This window comes from Aedes albopictus, chromosome 1, assembly GCF_035046485.1.
Source record: "Aedes albopictus strain Foshan chromosome 1, AalbF5, whole genome shotgun sequence".
NCBI classification, from domain to species: domain Eukaryota; kingdom Metazoa; phylum Arthropoda; class Insecta; order Diptera; family Culicidae; genus Aedes; species Aedes albopictus.
In genome coordinates this window covers 182,633,092-182,649,715 of record NC_085136.1, presented here as the reverse complement: position 1 = coordinate 182,649,715, position 16,624 = coordinate 182,633,092, and the positions used below count along the sequence as shown (strand labels likewise).

General features: G+C 40.2%; 1 long non-coding RNA gene across 1 annotated transcript in view; it reads left to right on the top strand.

Moving 5' to 3' along the window:
- The window catches only part of LOC134285351 (uncharacterized), a 44,982-nt gene that overhangs the window by 2,710 nt on the left and 25,648 nt on the right, over nucleotides 1–16,624 (top strand). The gene's annotated exons all lie outside the window — the stretch shown is intronic.

Here is a 16,624-nt window from a genome sequence, read left to right as displayed (position 1 = left end):
TAAATATTTGTCCAAAAAGAAACCAACATCTTGTTTGACTCGATCAAATTTTCATTAGTGTCAAACTGATGTTGTTTCTTGAGTTCTTTCGGACCGTCCATATACCACGTGAACAGAAAATTCATGGTTTTTACCCCCTACCCCTCACCGTGGACAAGCGTGGACTTTTCAATGACCCAATCGTCCACGTGGACATCAAAAAAAAAAATTTTTTTTTCAATATTTCTAAAATAAGAAAAAGTGATTTTATTAATATCGTTTATCTTCGTAAATATTGACTTAAATATAATTATTATTTTATCAATTACTAAATTTGTAATATTTATTGTTCTCTGTTATTTTTCAAGTTATTTTTTTACAAAAATAAAATTCAGGAGGAAGTTTGCCTGTACCAGTTACCGCACTAACTAAGGAAAACTACTTCTACAAAAATAAGAAGAACACCGACGAATGTCGTCGATATGTCAAATGAAAGATTTGTTTTCATACTTTACAGGAAAAATATAAAATCTGAGCCAAACCCACTTTTACTATTTATTACGGCGTGTGTCAATGTGTCAATGATAGGAACCCTGTACCAGTTATGGACATACTTTTTAATCTCGGTTCCACTTCGCACTATTTACATGCATTCCTTATGGGATTTGCCAGAACTGGTACACTATGGCGAAATAGGGTGCAAGGAAGCCGAAATTTTAAGGAAAATGATTTATTTCTATCATAGTTTGAGCAAAATGTGAAATTCGAATGAGTGCAATCATCTTTAATGTACGTGATCACATATTTTTTCTGGATGATTTGCATCGTTAAAGGTTGAAAATCAACTATGGCGAATTTGAGGTACTATAGCCATAACTGGTACACTGAGCCTGCTTCCTTTTAAAGCCTTCTTCAAAATAGGTACCTACTATAGGTAGTAGAGTGAACATAGATCCGCGGACACCGCTGAAGGGACGAATGACCTTCGGGTTAAAGTCCCTCGAACCCAACAAAAGAAGAAAAAGAAGGACACCGCTGACTAAAATGTTTCTAGCGTATAAGTAGTAATTTTCAAGAGTGCGACGGTTGAATATGACGTCATGCGCTCCATTGATGATGTTCAAATTGTGACGTCATGCTCGTTTGGATACAGATTTTGACAGTTCGTTTGGATACAACGGATTCATCAACACGCATCTATGTTTACTCTACTATCTATAGTACCTACAAGTATTGAACAGTGTTTTTAAATGAGCCTGATGTTCGTTTCAGTATGGGTTTCGTCTAACGGTAAATTCTCCACTGGGTGTTCCGTGTGATGTCCATCGCCTAAGTTAGTTAGTGATTGTTCAGTCTGTGCAACCTCTGTTTGAAGATGGTGTTTTAGAATGTTCGTTCAATCTATGATTGTCTGATTGTTTTGTTAAAATAAGGTTTTTTTTTCTATATTTTTGCTGAGATGAGATTATATATCTGAGATTCTTACAAATCCAAGAATTACATCAACTTTTCAAAAATGCAAAGAGTACCTATAGTCGAAACTAAATTATACTGCTGAGATGTAGACTTCCATATTCTTTACAAACATTCTCAATTTTAAAAGAAGCTACAAAAAATGTTTGAAGTAAGCCTGCAAATTTCTACATGTATTTTGAAACTTCGAAGTAGTTATGAAACTTCGAGAAATTCATACAGAATTTCAATGAAAACTTTCTGACTTAAACACCAACATTTGCCTGGTCTACACTTCACATAAAAAAGACAATGTATAGTAAAATGTATGAAAGAACTGTTATTGAAGAGAATCTTACCAATAATGTGACATAATTTGTTTCGTTCGTAAATTTGTTTGTCTTAATTCTTAAGTCAACGTTGTCCACGAAAATCGATTGTGACCAGGCACTGAAATGAAAAAATGATCATCGCTAAGAAAATTATCAAAAATTTAATGTGTTAGGGTTTTTGTTGTCCAAAATGCTATCAAACGATTCGGTATACATAACACACTGAAAGTCTTACTCGGACGCGACAAGGTTCATAAGTTCGATTCTGATTCTCATAAGTTCGTTCATCGTCATAAGCTCGATTCTGATCGCGGCCATTTTTCTTTTTTTTTACTTTAATCCATCTGTCAGATCATTTTATGACATTGGTGAGATGTGCTACAGCCCAAATCTCCCCAGATATTAGTCTGATAGTATAACATCAAAATGAGATATTATTATGTTCTTCCCCATACTAATTTTTGATCTTATTTTTGATCTTTTATCTCTTATGTCAAACATACCAATAGCTAATGATGATCTTGTGTACTTCACTGAGGAATATCAAGTGATGACATTGTTCTGATTTTTACTTCTACTCGGGTTCCTCCTCTCCTCTTCTTGGCGTAACGTCCTCACTGGGACAAAGCCTGCTTCTCAGCTTAGTGTTCTATGAGCACTTCCACAGTTATTAACTGAGAGCTTCCTCTGCCAATGACCATTTTGCATGTGTATATCGTGTGGCAGGCACGAAGATACTCTATGCCCAAGGAAGTCAAGGAAATTTCCTTTACGAAAAGATCCTGGACCGACCGGGAATCGAACCCGTCACTCTCAGCATGGTCATGCTGAATACCCGTGCGTTTACCGCCTCGGCTATATGGGCCCTTCTACTCGGGTTGTACGTTGTGTATGTACTGTGGATACTTTAATGAGTGGAATATTACATTTTATCAAACCGTGTTGTCATAAATCATGATCTCAAACTTATTTAAATTATTTAAAGCCAAAACTTTTTCATTATACCAATCAGAGTATCTAGTCAACCTGGGTAATTTTTTAATTATTTTTATTATGCCATTTTGAAGACGAGATAGCTCAAGCAAATGCACGTTACTAGTACTGCCCCAAATGCAATTCATGTACATTATGTGTGGATGTACAAATGCGAAATTTACTTTCCAGGCAGTATCTTCTGTTACTAAAGGTCGCAGTTTTTTCAATCCAAAAGTCATAGTTTTGAGTTTGTTTTCTACATTGATTATATGAGACGTCCATTTAATATTGGAGTCAATGATCAAGCCCAGAAACTTTGTTTGTTCAACTTGTTTTAAGTACGTATTATCACATACTACTTTAATAATCGGTCACTGAGCACGAAGGCTATATGTCATAACTAATGTTTTGTCAACATTTAGCGCTAAGCAATTCTGCTTGCACCATTGATTAATTAGTTTTATTTCGTGTTTCATGTTACTTACTAAAGTTGCTTCATTTCCTGCTTTGTAGTATAAAGTGGCATCATCTGCATAAAGCTGAAGGTAACCCTTCATTGAGTAATACCCAATTCAGATTTTTTTTACTTGAATAGCTATGAAAAGCAGCCATCACTTAGAAACTTTTTTTCGGGTTGAAAAAATAAATGAAATTATAAATATTTTTTCAAAAATTTTCTACATTTAAATTGATTTTCTTCTTGATAAGTTATGATCGTAAGTTATTTCACTAAGAAATAGCTTAATCTCAACATTTGCATATGCTATGAAACATTAGTGTATTCTTTTAGTTATATCACTCGAAAGCAGCTTATTTCCAACTTCCAAATAAGATTGAATTAGGATCGTATTTTTCAAGCTTTTATTGTACACACACTTAATTTTGAATACCGTGTAAGGTAATTTTTTGACGAAAATAGAACAGCTGAATACAGCTATAACGGATTGTTTACCTTTTGCACCCGTTTTTGACAGTTGTTGTACTGAGTCTCAGTAAAATCGATTACCGAAGCTACCGAAAAAGTTCTACTGTTCTATTTTCGTCAAAAAAGTACCGAACAGGCAATTCAGGATTGAGTGTGCATAAATAACTAAATTACAACTAATAGTTACTCAAGCGTTGATTTGAACGTACTGTGGACGTCATTTTTAGTTCTATAAGTGTATTCAAATACATTAAGGTACACCGGGGCAAGTTGAAACGGGTGGGGCAAGATGAAACAGCGGGTTAACATGATGTTTTCTAATGATCATAAACAATTTGATTGCCTTAACACATAGTTTTTGATTCAAACAATCTTTTAGCGTAGGAAAATTTTCCAAATTCTACTGAGATCTATTTCGAAACTTCGCGTTTCATCTTGCCCCACCCGTTTCAACTTGCCCCGGTGTACCTTATTATAACTTATAAGATGTTTTATAAGCCGCCATTTTTTGCGCTGTTTTGATTATATAGGTGTTCTGTTTTAAGTCAATATAGCAAGAAAAATACTTCTGAATCTTAAACTATTATGTAACATGTAGTGTTACTTGGGATAGGTACCCAAGTAGGTACCCAACCTTCATGGTATCTGCATAAGCATAAGGTACTCCGGAGCAAGTTGCAACGGGTGCACTCTGGCAAATAAACCTAAGATTATCATAACGTCTAACTTATGAAATGGCCTTTAAATGATTCATAACGGCTAGAACGATTTTCATAAGGTCGGTCTATGATGCAAAATCGACTCTTGGTTTGGCTTTTATACACATTTAGCAACACGATATTCTCAAGCGTCGATAGCCGCGTGGGTTGGGCAAGCGCGCAGTGATCTCGGCGTTCATGGATCGATTCCAGTCTGCATCATTTTGTGATTTTTCTGCTCTTTTCATAAGTTTATCTTATGTAATTAGGTCATAATAAGCATGTTCAATTTTCATAAGGTATTCTTATGTCATCCATACTTTACAGTTATGGCTAAATTCCATAAGGTATTTTGATGAATTTCGGTAGTTTACGTCGCTGAGTGTGGGGCAAGATGAAACAGCGGGTTAACATGATGTTATCCAATGATGGTAAACAGCTTGAATGTCATACACTTAGATTTTGATTCAAACAATCTTTTAGCGAAAGAAACATTTAGAAATTGTATTGAAATCTATTTGATAACTTCGTGTTTTATCTTGCCCCACCAGTTTCAACTTGTCACGGGTTGATTAATTGGCGTGTGTTAGATGAAGAATCTTTATCTGATCATCTCTACATCTTTTTTGAACATCTGAATGTTACTTCGCATAAGGTACACCGGGGCAAGTTGAAACGGGTGGGGCAAGATGAAACACGAAGTTTTGAAATAGATTTCAAAACAATTTTGAAATTCTTTCTTCGCTAAAAGATTGTTTGAATCAAAAACTATGTGATACGGCAATCAAACTGTTTATCATCATTGGAAAACATAATGTTAACCCGCTGTTTCATCTTGCCCCACCCGTTTCAACTTGCCCCGGTGTACCTTACTTTGCGTTTCAGGAATCCCCGGTCAACCAACTGGGATGGCTTCACTGGACTCACCATCAATTGATACTCCAAGTGATTTAGATGATGCCATTTATACTACAATGGCCCTCATCATAAAAGCTTTTGAAGAAGCTTGTCCTTTTCGGTCGGTGAAGACCACAAGAAGAACCCCTTGGAGGAACTCTGATCTGGACAAGCTCAGGAAACAAAGTTGGAACAGACGACGTTCGGCTGGATTGGAGACTTTCAGGTCGGCTCGCTAAGTCTAAAGCTCGCCAGTCTGCTGAGCGATCCGGCTGGATGAACCTTTGTACAAATTAATCATTTTTTGGTTTTATCGGTCATTTTCTACTCAGAGTGTAAGAGAGTAGAGATCAAAGTGACCGATAAAGCCATAAAATGATTACCTTGAATTTAAATACGGTAGATAAATCAGGTAACCTTTGTACAAATGTAGCTTGAGTGAAGTCAGTCGGTTGAACAAAATCCTTACAAAATTTAAGTCCTTCCAAGTAAACGGACCTCATTTGCCAAATGGCGATTAAACTTCCTCTGATGAGGAAGTTTTGCAATGTCCTTTCTCGGATGTGTGGATATTACATCTTCGGATTAACCTGATGTCTTTTCTTGTAGTTATGATTCTGAAGCTTCGGCTCGAAATATCGTAACTATAGAATTGATTGCTTACTAACTTTCAGTCCTGGGCACCCACGGTGGTGCAGAGGGCAGAATTGAAAGATCATCATCCTGGGCAATTGCCAGCTATTGCCTTGACCTGTGGCCAGGTCAAATTTATAGTTAAAATAGAGCATATAGTTAACCTTCCGTAACTCGCGCGGCTGACTACCTGCGTCAGCACCACGCTAATGCTGAGTACAAAAAGCGAGATTTTTTCAACGTGTTGTACAAAATACAACAGCGCGATCGCTCGTGGGTTAAAAACCTCACCATCTGAGGCTAAACTTAATGCAAAGGAAATCAAATTGGGTTAGGGATCCATGTATGTACTAACTCTTCGAAAACTGGAAATTTCTAGTACGCAAGAAACATACTAAAATCCTTATTTCAGTATTGGAATGATATTGCTGCTAGTGTTAAAACCCGGGTTGAGAGCATGAGCATTAGGCCTGTCCAACTTTTCAAAAATGATCTCTGATTCTCAAGTCCACCCCCGTATTTTGATTGGCATCCTGAAAGAAGTAACTGGCCAAATTTCAGCCAAATCCATTGAAATTAAGAGGTGCATCAAATCAATTTTGTGTTTTTCGACTATTTTCAAACTTCAAAAAATCATAACTACACTTAAACTTGTCAAAACTTAATTCTTTTGGGCACAAATTGAAAGATATAGGTACTTGTTGCTACAAGTTCTCCGAACAACGCATGCCAATAACATTGAATGAAACATGTGTAATTATCACATTTGTAATCAGAAAAACCTTAAAAAGTTGATTTTTTGATAGATTTTGTTCTGGAACACCCTACTATACGTAATATGATTTGTTAAAACGGCATTATATTCTCTAATGTTTTGTGATTATTTGCTTCTTTGATATCAATTCTGTAGAAGCTGAGCAACAATTATTAAATTTCGTGAAAACCAAATGTGTAATAAAAACTAGCTTTTTGGGGGCAATCACGATGCGGCGCGAAATTGTACTGAACGTAGTATTGTGGATTTACCGGCTACTTGTATTTTACCGGTCGCTTCAGTATGACCTCCAAAGTAGCCGTTTTATAAAAAGAGTAACTTAAAAATGATTTTAAAAATTTTTATTGTATACGCTATTCCTCGTTGCCACTAGCTACTCAGCGACATTCATTTTTTGACAATCAAGTTGCTTTTTATATGAAAACGGCTACTTTGTAACGGTTACTTAAGTAACCGGTAGAATACAAGTAGCCGGTAAATCCACAATAGCTTTGCTTCCTTGTAGTTTATCTTGGCTACCCCACGGTGTACAACATTTTGAAGGTGATATCTTCCGGAAAACTGTCAGTTTTTTGATGGCGTAATTCAAATCGTTCAGAGGCGATCTAGTACTCCACATCAATTTGATCATGTGAAGAACGATTAGAATGACGTCACATGTTTACATCCAAAATGTATGTTTATATAGGTTACTAGCCTGCCTTGTGATATTTATGCCGTGGGCTACCCCTTATCGCGGGTGTCAACAAACAAGCGTGATATATCAATACTGACGCGATGCCACTTTCTGCGCGACCAAGCATGATTGCCCCCGAAAAGCTAGTTTTTAGGACACATTTGGTTTTCACGAATTTTAATAATTTTCGCTCAACTCCTACAGCGTTGATGTCAAAGAAGCAAATAACCACAAAACATTTGGGAATATAATGCCGTTTTAAAAAATCTAACATATTACGTATATTAGGGTGTTCCAGAACAAAATCTATCAAAAAATCAACTTTTTAAGGTTTTTCTGATTACAAATGTGATAATTGCACATGTTTTATTCAATGTTATGTAACTGCTAGTGACGTCCACACGTCTGTGCAGTGGACGTCCGTACGCCCTTAACTAGCTCACCGTTGTGATTGATCTCAGGGTCGGCTCTTACCTGCTCAGGGGATTCACTGCCACATTCATGAAGGGGACGGGACACCAAGGACAAGGCAATTGCATGCATGAAAGGACTTCAGAACGCAGTTAATTAATAGACATCAAGTACATTTTACTTATTTATTTTCTTCTTATGGGTTAGTGGTTAAGGTTAGTTATTCGTTGCGGCCGTTTGATGAGTTGGGGCCCATGGGACATGCGCATTTTGGACTTTGACAACGACTGACATACCTTTGGAGCTGGGGAAATCGTTGACATGGCGGCAGGGCACTCGGGGCCCGCCGGGGTTTTGATGACTTGGCCTTTCTAGCGACCCGTCGGGATGGCTTGGGTGGTCTCCGGTAGGCACGACTGGTGCTGAGCCGGCAGGGCACTCGCTGGCCCGCCGAGGCTGGCGGGGTTGGCCTTCCTAGCGTCTCGTCGGGTGGCTTGGTTGGTCTCCGGTAGGCACGACTGGTGCTGAGCCGGCAGGGCACTCGCTGGCCCGCCGAAGCTGGCGGGGTTGGCCTTCCTAGCGTCTCGTCGGGTGGCTTGGGGGGTCTCCGGTAGGTGGTGCGCCGGCAGGGTACTCGTAGACCCGCCGAGGGCTTGATGGGTTGCATTCCTAGTGACCCACAGGGATAGCTTGGGTGGTCTCCGGTAGGCACGACTGGTGCTGAGCCGGCAGGGCACTCGCTGGCCCGCCGAGGCTTTGATCAATTCGCTCAACGTCGAATCAGCGTTGGGTTATGATGCCTGCTCGGGTGGTTGATTGGCCGCCCGGCAGTAATGGAGGCTCCACGTGGAGTGGAGAGATGGGCGTCACGGTATTGTTCGGACAAATGTTCGAATCCAGCTATGGGCAGCGTGTCATCGAGGTATACGGTTCTGATTTTGGACCGGCTTCTCCGGGGGTTTCTGCTTGGGAAGTTGACTGGCCGCCCAGCAGTAATGGAGCGCCCCACGTGGAGTGGCCGAATTGGCGATTCGGTAGGTACGGAATCGACGCCCGTTTCGCGAGGTAACCCGCCGCTCTTCGGTGGTGGTATTCTGCGGCTTCCTACTATGGGCACTCGAGAAAACTGTCCTGACTGTCCTGGCTGCGGGTATCTCCTGGGCAGGCCAGTCCCACGTGGCTTTTCGGAGCTTTTCTTCAGGTCTCTTAATGGGTGAACTATCCGCTTTGACGGACTCTACTCGACTGCCTCCTTTTGTCTTCCTCTATTCCTTTCTCCTCTTCGTACTCCTTTTCTTCCTTTTTCCATCATTTCCATTCGCCCCAACTTGGGTTGCCAGATACGTCTTTCGCCAAACGTGGCGAATTGCAGGGTTGGGTTAGTACATACACGATAATGGCAGAATAGACAGGTAATCGTGCAATTACCCACCTATTCTGCATTTTGGGTACTACATGCGAAGTCTCACATCGGTCGGTTGTCGGGTAAGTGTATTAATATTGCCTTTGCAAGTGCGTCGTTGGTTCACATTGTTATCGCATGCGGTAACAGTTATTGGCATGCGTTGTTCGGAGAACTTGTAGAACACAAGTATATCTTTCAATTTGTGCCAGAAGAACTAAGTTTTGACAAGTTTAAATGTAGTTATGATTTTTTGAAGTTTGAAAATAGTCGAAAAACACAAAATTGATTTGATGCACCTCTTAATTTCAATGGATTTGGCTGAAATTTTGACCAGTTACTTCTTTCAGGATGCCAATCAAAATACGAGGGTGGACTTGAGAATCAGAGAACATTTTTGAAAAGCTGGACAGGCCTAATGAGCATGAGCATGATTGACCGCCCGCGGTTGCTTCTCTGTTATTGCATTGACATCTGCATTTACACAAAGAACCAACAGATGTACATAGCTTGAGACTAGCCTTCTGCTCATTGTGTAAATGCTGGTATCCCAATTCTTTCCAATAACCGAGGAATTCTCTGCGTTACTACGAGAAATCACAAGGAGTTTGGATATTGGAAGGGATGTGAGGGGATTTGTCTTGGTAAACAAATTGATACAATCACCGGAAGGATTTGTAACCGTTGGTCCCAATTTATGGTTTGCTGGCTCTGCCGCAAGATCCCCATGTCAGTCCATAACCTACCAGTAAGCACCTTTTTTCCAATTCCCTTCCTGTATATTGAAATAGAGAGCCTTACTGGTGGCGTAAATCCCGCTGTCTATAAAAAAGAACCGATGACGTCATTTAATGAATTAGCACACGCCTCAATCGCTCTACCTGGTACTATTGCTTATCCAGAGAAATCTTCCAACCTGGCGGAGTGAAGAAGACAAAGAAGACCTATTCCGCAAACGTCAAACTGCTGCACACTTCAAAAAGTACGCACACAACCATGAAACAAAAATAAATAGTTGAAAATCTAAATTATGTTTAATGGCGTACAGCTGCATACTAAAGTGCTAAAACTACACCTAATATAGTTTAGAAATAAGTTACATGTTGTGGCAGCAATTGCGATTACATAAACCATAAATGAATCAATTTTCATTATTTTTAATTTTATGACAACCAAGTGAGTGAGAGCTTTTTAGCGTGAACCGAGCACTTTTGACGTTTGCGGAACGACTGCGGCGGTCGAAACCACCGCAACCCCGTTGGATTTTTTCTATTTTACCGCAATATACTGACCGTGGTTTGAGGGAGGTCAACAAGGCGTTATGCTCCCTGTTGACCTAATAGCTACCCTGCGCAGAATGGTTGACACACTACAAGCTGTCAATGTCAATCTTCGACTCTTCGTCGTTTTTCTAATTGAACCAAGTAAGAGTGGTTCGTACCGAATCGAGGGGATTTGGTCTCTTTGCCGTTTGACTGCCGTAGAAAGTAGAAGTGCGCGCCGTAAAGTGTCTTCACTATAGCCAGGTTACAATTTTGAAGTAACCACGTGGTGTAAATAATATTTTATAGAGTTTCTATGCTAGTAGGCTAATAAAAGTAAAAGTAGTGGATTAAAAGTGTTAGTAAGTTCAGTAAATCTAGATTAAAAAACAATTTGTTAGTAATGACATCTTTTGTTTGAACCGGTAGCGCTAGCACAGTGAAACGAATAAAATCTACATCTATACTTGTAAAAACGAATCAAAAAGAAGAAAAGGTAACTTAAACTAGGTCTTATACTTAAATGTGGTTATTGTATATTGTGAAAACTTGTAAAGCAGCTAGAAAATTAGTGTGAGAGTGACACATGGTACTAATTCACATGGGTTAGGTCCAAAGCTGGACCTTTTCTTTTGGGGATTCTCTGGCGGTTGATCCCAGAGGATTTCTTTTCTTCCGCAGTAAATCCACGTACGGGAACGGCAAGGAAGTCCTGGCGAGCTATCCTAGCTCCTTTCGCCATCTTGTAGCGTTGGTCCGCACAAAAGGAGGTTTTTGTTCCACCGAAGCCACCATACCACCGTGGCGCCATTGTGGAAAATCGGCCATTGCGATATCACGCCGGTTGCGCTTCAACAGCGTCATCACCCCCTTGCCTAGCCGTGGCGCTATCGTTTCCGGTCTACGTTTACGACGTTCTCGCCGTGGACCACGGTGAACCAAAGCTCAGAACTCCCCGCCGGACAACCGTCCGGAATCGTGCCCAGCTATTGGGCCATAGTCCGTCCAGTTTGCCACCCCGTGACCAACAACCGATAGAACAGCAACCTACGAATGCCCAGCTGGTGGGCCCTAGTCCATCCAGTCTGCCACCACGAAGTCTGCGAATGCCCAGCTGGTGAGCCCTAGTCCATCCAGTCTGCCACCACGAAGCCTGCGAATACCCCGCTGGTGGGCCATAGTCCATCCAGTGATCCCACTTCCGGCCGCAAATAGTCAACTCGCCGACAACCGGCAACCCGCCGGAGCAGGTCGAATTTCGTCGGGCCAGTTATCCACCGTCACCGATCACCGCCAACAAACGAAAACAAAGCGCAAGTACCATGTGAAAGTCCTCTCAGTAAATTCCCCAAAATGGGTAAATAAAATCTGGAAATGTAAGACAATTGAGCGACTAGCGTTATTTAACCACAGCACTCCCTATAATATTATATACACCTCTTTGCTCGTTCTCGTACCCAAGAGGGGTTCCCAAGCCTCGCTCTCGGCAGTCTGCCATAAAACTGAATTTCACCTCGATTCGTTTCCACTTCGGTCCTACTGCTGGCAGGTAGATTGTGTATGCTCCCATTGAAGGTAAGTGACTGGGAACGTAGAGGTTGAAACGGTGCTAATTGATTAACCGACCCTGAGATCGGCAAAATTTCCCATTTTTCCCCCCTGAGCAGCCGAGAGGCTACAGATTCTTGAACGATGCACTCGATTGCTCAACACACGTTTGAATGGATATATGCCAAAGATCCAGCGGTCCCTAGCTGCCCTATTCCTAGCTCCATTTAACGCCTCCCGGCTAAGTACTGGCAGTTATCACACACGTAATAGAAGTGGAAAAAACTGGATTCGGCGGTGCCATGCCAGAATGCAGCACAGTCAACTTCAGCCACGATCGCATTTGTCCGTTCCACCGCAAATTTTAAAACGTAGAGGTTTCCTCCAAATAGGCCGTCCCGATCACTTCACATTAAAAAAATGACAGGTTATGAGAAAACTCGGGGCGAAAATTGTTTGCGTCCGTACTAGGCGCCGCACAATCACTAATGTTAAAACCCGGGTTCTAAACTTCCAACTGGAGAGAATTTAGCGATAAACAAGGGTGATGCTAGGTTTCCGATGCATGGCCAATGGAGTACCCGCTTGGCCCACACCCACAGTTGATCAGCAGGAGTAAATCCGTTTTATTTTGTATGGTGAAAAGCATCTAAACTTGAATTACATGAAACAGAAAGCTTTTACTGAAAAAATATTTGGTAGGCATAATAGTAGTCACCATTGTGCACAACCACTACCAAATATTTTTCGACAAATGTATTCCACTTCGATAAATTTGCCTTTAGATGCTATTCGCCATACAATATTTTTGCGATTTACTTTTAGCGATTTTTCGCGCATAGAAGCTAGCGCCACATTGGTCGATGCGGAGAGTAGGAAAACAGCCGATGTAGTTAATTCATTATCAGTGCTCTTGTTTTGTTTTCCATAAGAAATTTCTAAGAAAACAAGACAAAACCTGTATCAAAATCAATACGCTTACAAAAGCAACATCATCTCAAACATTACTACAACCACGAAGGAAAAACGTACTACATCCCAGTCTACGTGGATGGCCCCACGACCACCGTGAAGATCCACGACCTTTCACCACAAATGTCGAACGATATCATCGTGCGCCACATGCAGCAGTACGGTAAAGTCATCTCTATCGAAAATGATGTATGGAAAAATTTCTTCCCTGGGATTCCAAACGGCGTCAGAGTTGTTCGAATGAGACTGGAGAAGACACTACCGTCTCGCATTGTGATCAACGGTGAAAGCACATACGTAACGTACCCGAAACTAAACACACAATCATCAAGCAAGCCAACACTACTATCCACCTCTGCTGAAAAGCAAAACCACATTGGTGATAAACAATGCAAAATTGTTGATCACCCATCGGTTGCGACTCTCACCGACACAAATGACGATGACAACGACGACAACGGCGGCGGCGGCGATGAAGGTGATGATAATAGTAACAACGATACCGATGAGCACGACACTGAAACTGTTGAAACTGAAGGGGAGTCTGAGACTGCGAAGAGGCGGCTGTCAACTGAAACGGACAATGGTAGAATAGAAGAGAACGCAGCAAAACGATCTTGCAACGAGGAAGGACAAAACGATGAATTGGAATGGAAGGTTTACCAAACTAGATCGAGAAAGAAACAAGCCATGTAAATTGATTAATATTATATTGTGTTGATGCTTTTTTTATCGACACGAATGCACCATAACGGTGTAAAGTGTCTTAAATAAATAAATCAATCAATCAATCAATCAATACTTTATTGCCCTTCAATGGCAATTGAGTATTGCGACATGCATTACACTACACGCAACCGGAGATTGGCAGATTCTAATACAATGCGGTTTGAAACATAAACAAATATTGTATTAAGGCTTTGCAAATACAAAAATTGGTAGGTGGCAGTATACCAAAAATCGTATCCGCTTCCTAGAATCTGGAAAAGGAAAATTTCGCATGTGTGCGTGTGCTCTGTCGCATTGGTTTCTCTTTATTTGTTCTATTTTTAGACTGGTCATGGCAGCAGCGACAGCATCAATTACCAAAACATGTTTAAAAAGAAATACGGGTGGCGGTGGGAATCGAACCGAGACTTTATCATGGTGATACACAGTACCCTGCGTTCTAACCAGCACGGCTACAACTGCACATGGATTGACGAGAGGCTGAAAGCCATTAACAACACAAACGTGGCTTGGTGATGGAAGTGATACAGCCACCACATTGCACAATGGGCCCAGAGCCGTATTTACGAAGACAAAACTGTTTAAGTTTTTAGACACACATTCCTCATTATTGTTATGTAAAACATCTGGTTAAACTGATTCAAAAATCTGCTCTCTAATATTTTTTGCGATTCCATGATGGATGGTGATGGATCGTTTAATTGGAAATTCCACCAATAAGCTGCGCCAGAGATCAAGCAAATTTTAAATTTCATATATCTCAGGACTCTTAGCACTTAGAAAGATGGTGTCTTCGGCAATGTTATTCAGTTAGTCAAGAGCTTACAGTTGTCCACTTGTTTCGATATTTCGTCACTAAGGGGCTGTCCATAAACCACGTGGTCATTTTTTTTGGGACTTTTCAACCCCCCCCTCCCCCCGCGTGGTCATTAATCCATACAAAATTTTTTATTTGTTCATACAAAGTGGTTATTGGCCGAACCCCCCCCCCCCCTCATGACCACGTGGTTTATGGACAGCCCCTAAGTGGCACTAGTTACACATTTGCAAAATCATTCAAATGATTGATTTTTTTCTTGAAGTAATCAACAAGCTGTACATTTTGTTTTCTTTGAACGTGTCTAAGGCAAGTCAAAGGTTTTTCAAAGAGCTATGTATGAGTCATAATTGTGCGACATTTCATTTCATTTGGTTCACTTAATCCAGAGATATAACAATTTTACGAAGCACACTCAAATATGAAACATTTTACTAGAATTGCTCCAGCTTCATGTAAAGTTATCCAATCGAGCCCAAATTTGTACCGTTTATAGCTAACTAGTTGTGCAACTGGCAGGTAAAATTTGAGAATATATTACAGCTTGCTGAATATATTCAAAATATTAAATAAAAGTTGCATGCTTCAATTATTTTGCAACTAGCGCCGCCTACTGGCAGAACCTTGAACCAATCAGCTAATCAACTGAGAGGCCTTTACCAAGCTAACAACATCACCGAAGACATCAACTTTCTAAGTGATCAGAGTCCTGAGATATATGGAACATAAGATTTGTATGCTCACTAGCGCCGCCTTGTGGTGGAATTTTGAAACAAACGGTCCATCATTTGTTAGTTCTTGACCAGCCAGATAATATTGCCGAAGACACCAACTCTCTAAGGAACCAGGATGATGAGATATTTGGTATAAACATTTCATCAGTGTCTGTTTGTCTCTGGCATGACAGATATCACGGACAGCAAGACGTAGGTAGCACTTGCAAAGTTTCCATACCGTATATCTCAGCACCATGATCACTTAAATATTCAATGTATTTTGCAAAGTTGTTAGGTCAGCCAAGGTCTTAATTTTGATGGGCCATTTGATTCAAAATTCCACCACTAGGTAGCGCTGACGAAAAATCAATTTTTATATTCCATATATCTCAGGACTCTGATCACTTAGAAAGTTGGTTTCTTCGGCAATATTGTTTGGTTTATTAAGGCCTTTCAGTTGATTAGCTGATTGGTTCAAGATTCTGCCAGTAGACGGCGCTTCATTTAGTCTTTTTCGTTCTTGGTTGAATTGATTTAGAGTAAGTTTAGATTTTCGGTTAAAATTTTCTTGAATTTGGTTAGTTCAGTTGGGTGTTCTTTGAAACCTATCTTGGGGTTAGCTAAGGTGATCGGTGTTTGAGGGAATAAACCAATCTGCCCTAAAAAGAGCCTCTGCCGGGCCATTAACAGCCTCAGCAGTCTCACTTTGGTGAGTGGCGCTTAAACTGCTGCTGGTCTCGTACCCAAAAGCATTCGTTACACTTTTATAAAGTACACCAAAACTATTCAAATTTTAATTACTTGTTCCTCAACGAGTTAGATATAATTGGTACAAATTTGGTCTTGATTAACTCTACACGAAATTAGAGCCCTTCTAGTAGAATACCTATTATTTGACTTCCGTTTATCAAATTACTGTATTTTAGGATTTAGCGAACCGAATTAAATTTAATTTTGAAAGTTTATGATTAATGTATTGGTCTTCATGTACTGTTGTACTCGACTAAAGTATGTCCAAAGGGAAAAGAAGTTGCAACTTATTGAATACTTTTCAAAAAGTTCTAATCGTTTGAATATTTTTTTTTTTTGCAAATTTGCTACAACTTTGTAAAACATTTTGAAATTGTATAGAGAATAATTAATCAGCAGATTTTTTGATAAGCCACACTCGAGTGACCGTACTCATTTCACAATAATACAAAAAAAAAAAAATGACAGAACTTGGCAGAAACATTTTTGTCTTCGTAAATACGACTCTAAACCCATTGTGCACTGAAAAGCCCGCATCCGGCAGTGTGCTGTTTGCTAGTGGAAAACTCCTAGTAGAAAATAGGACGCGAAGCTCAGCAGCGAAGCGAAAGTTATTTTTAGAAACAACCCGGTTCAACTTCTCGAGTTTGAATAGCGGTGTTTGTGTGTAGTGGT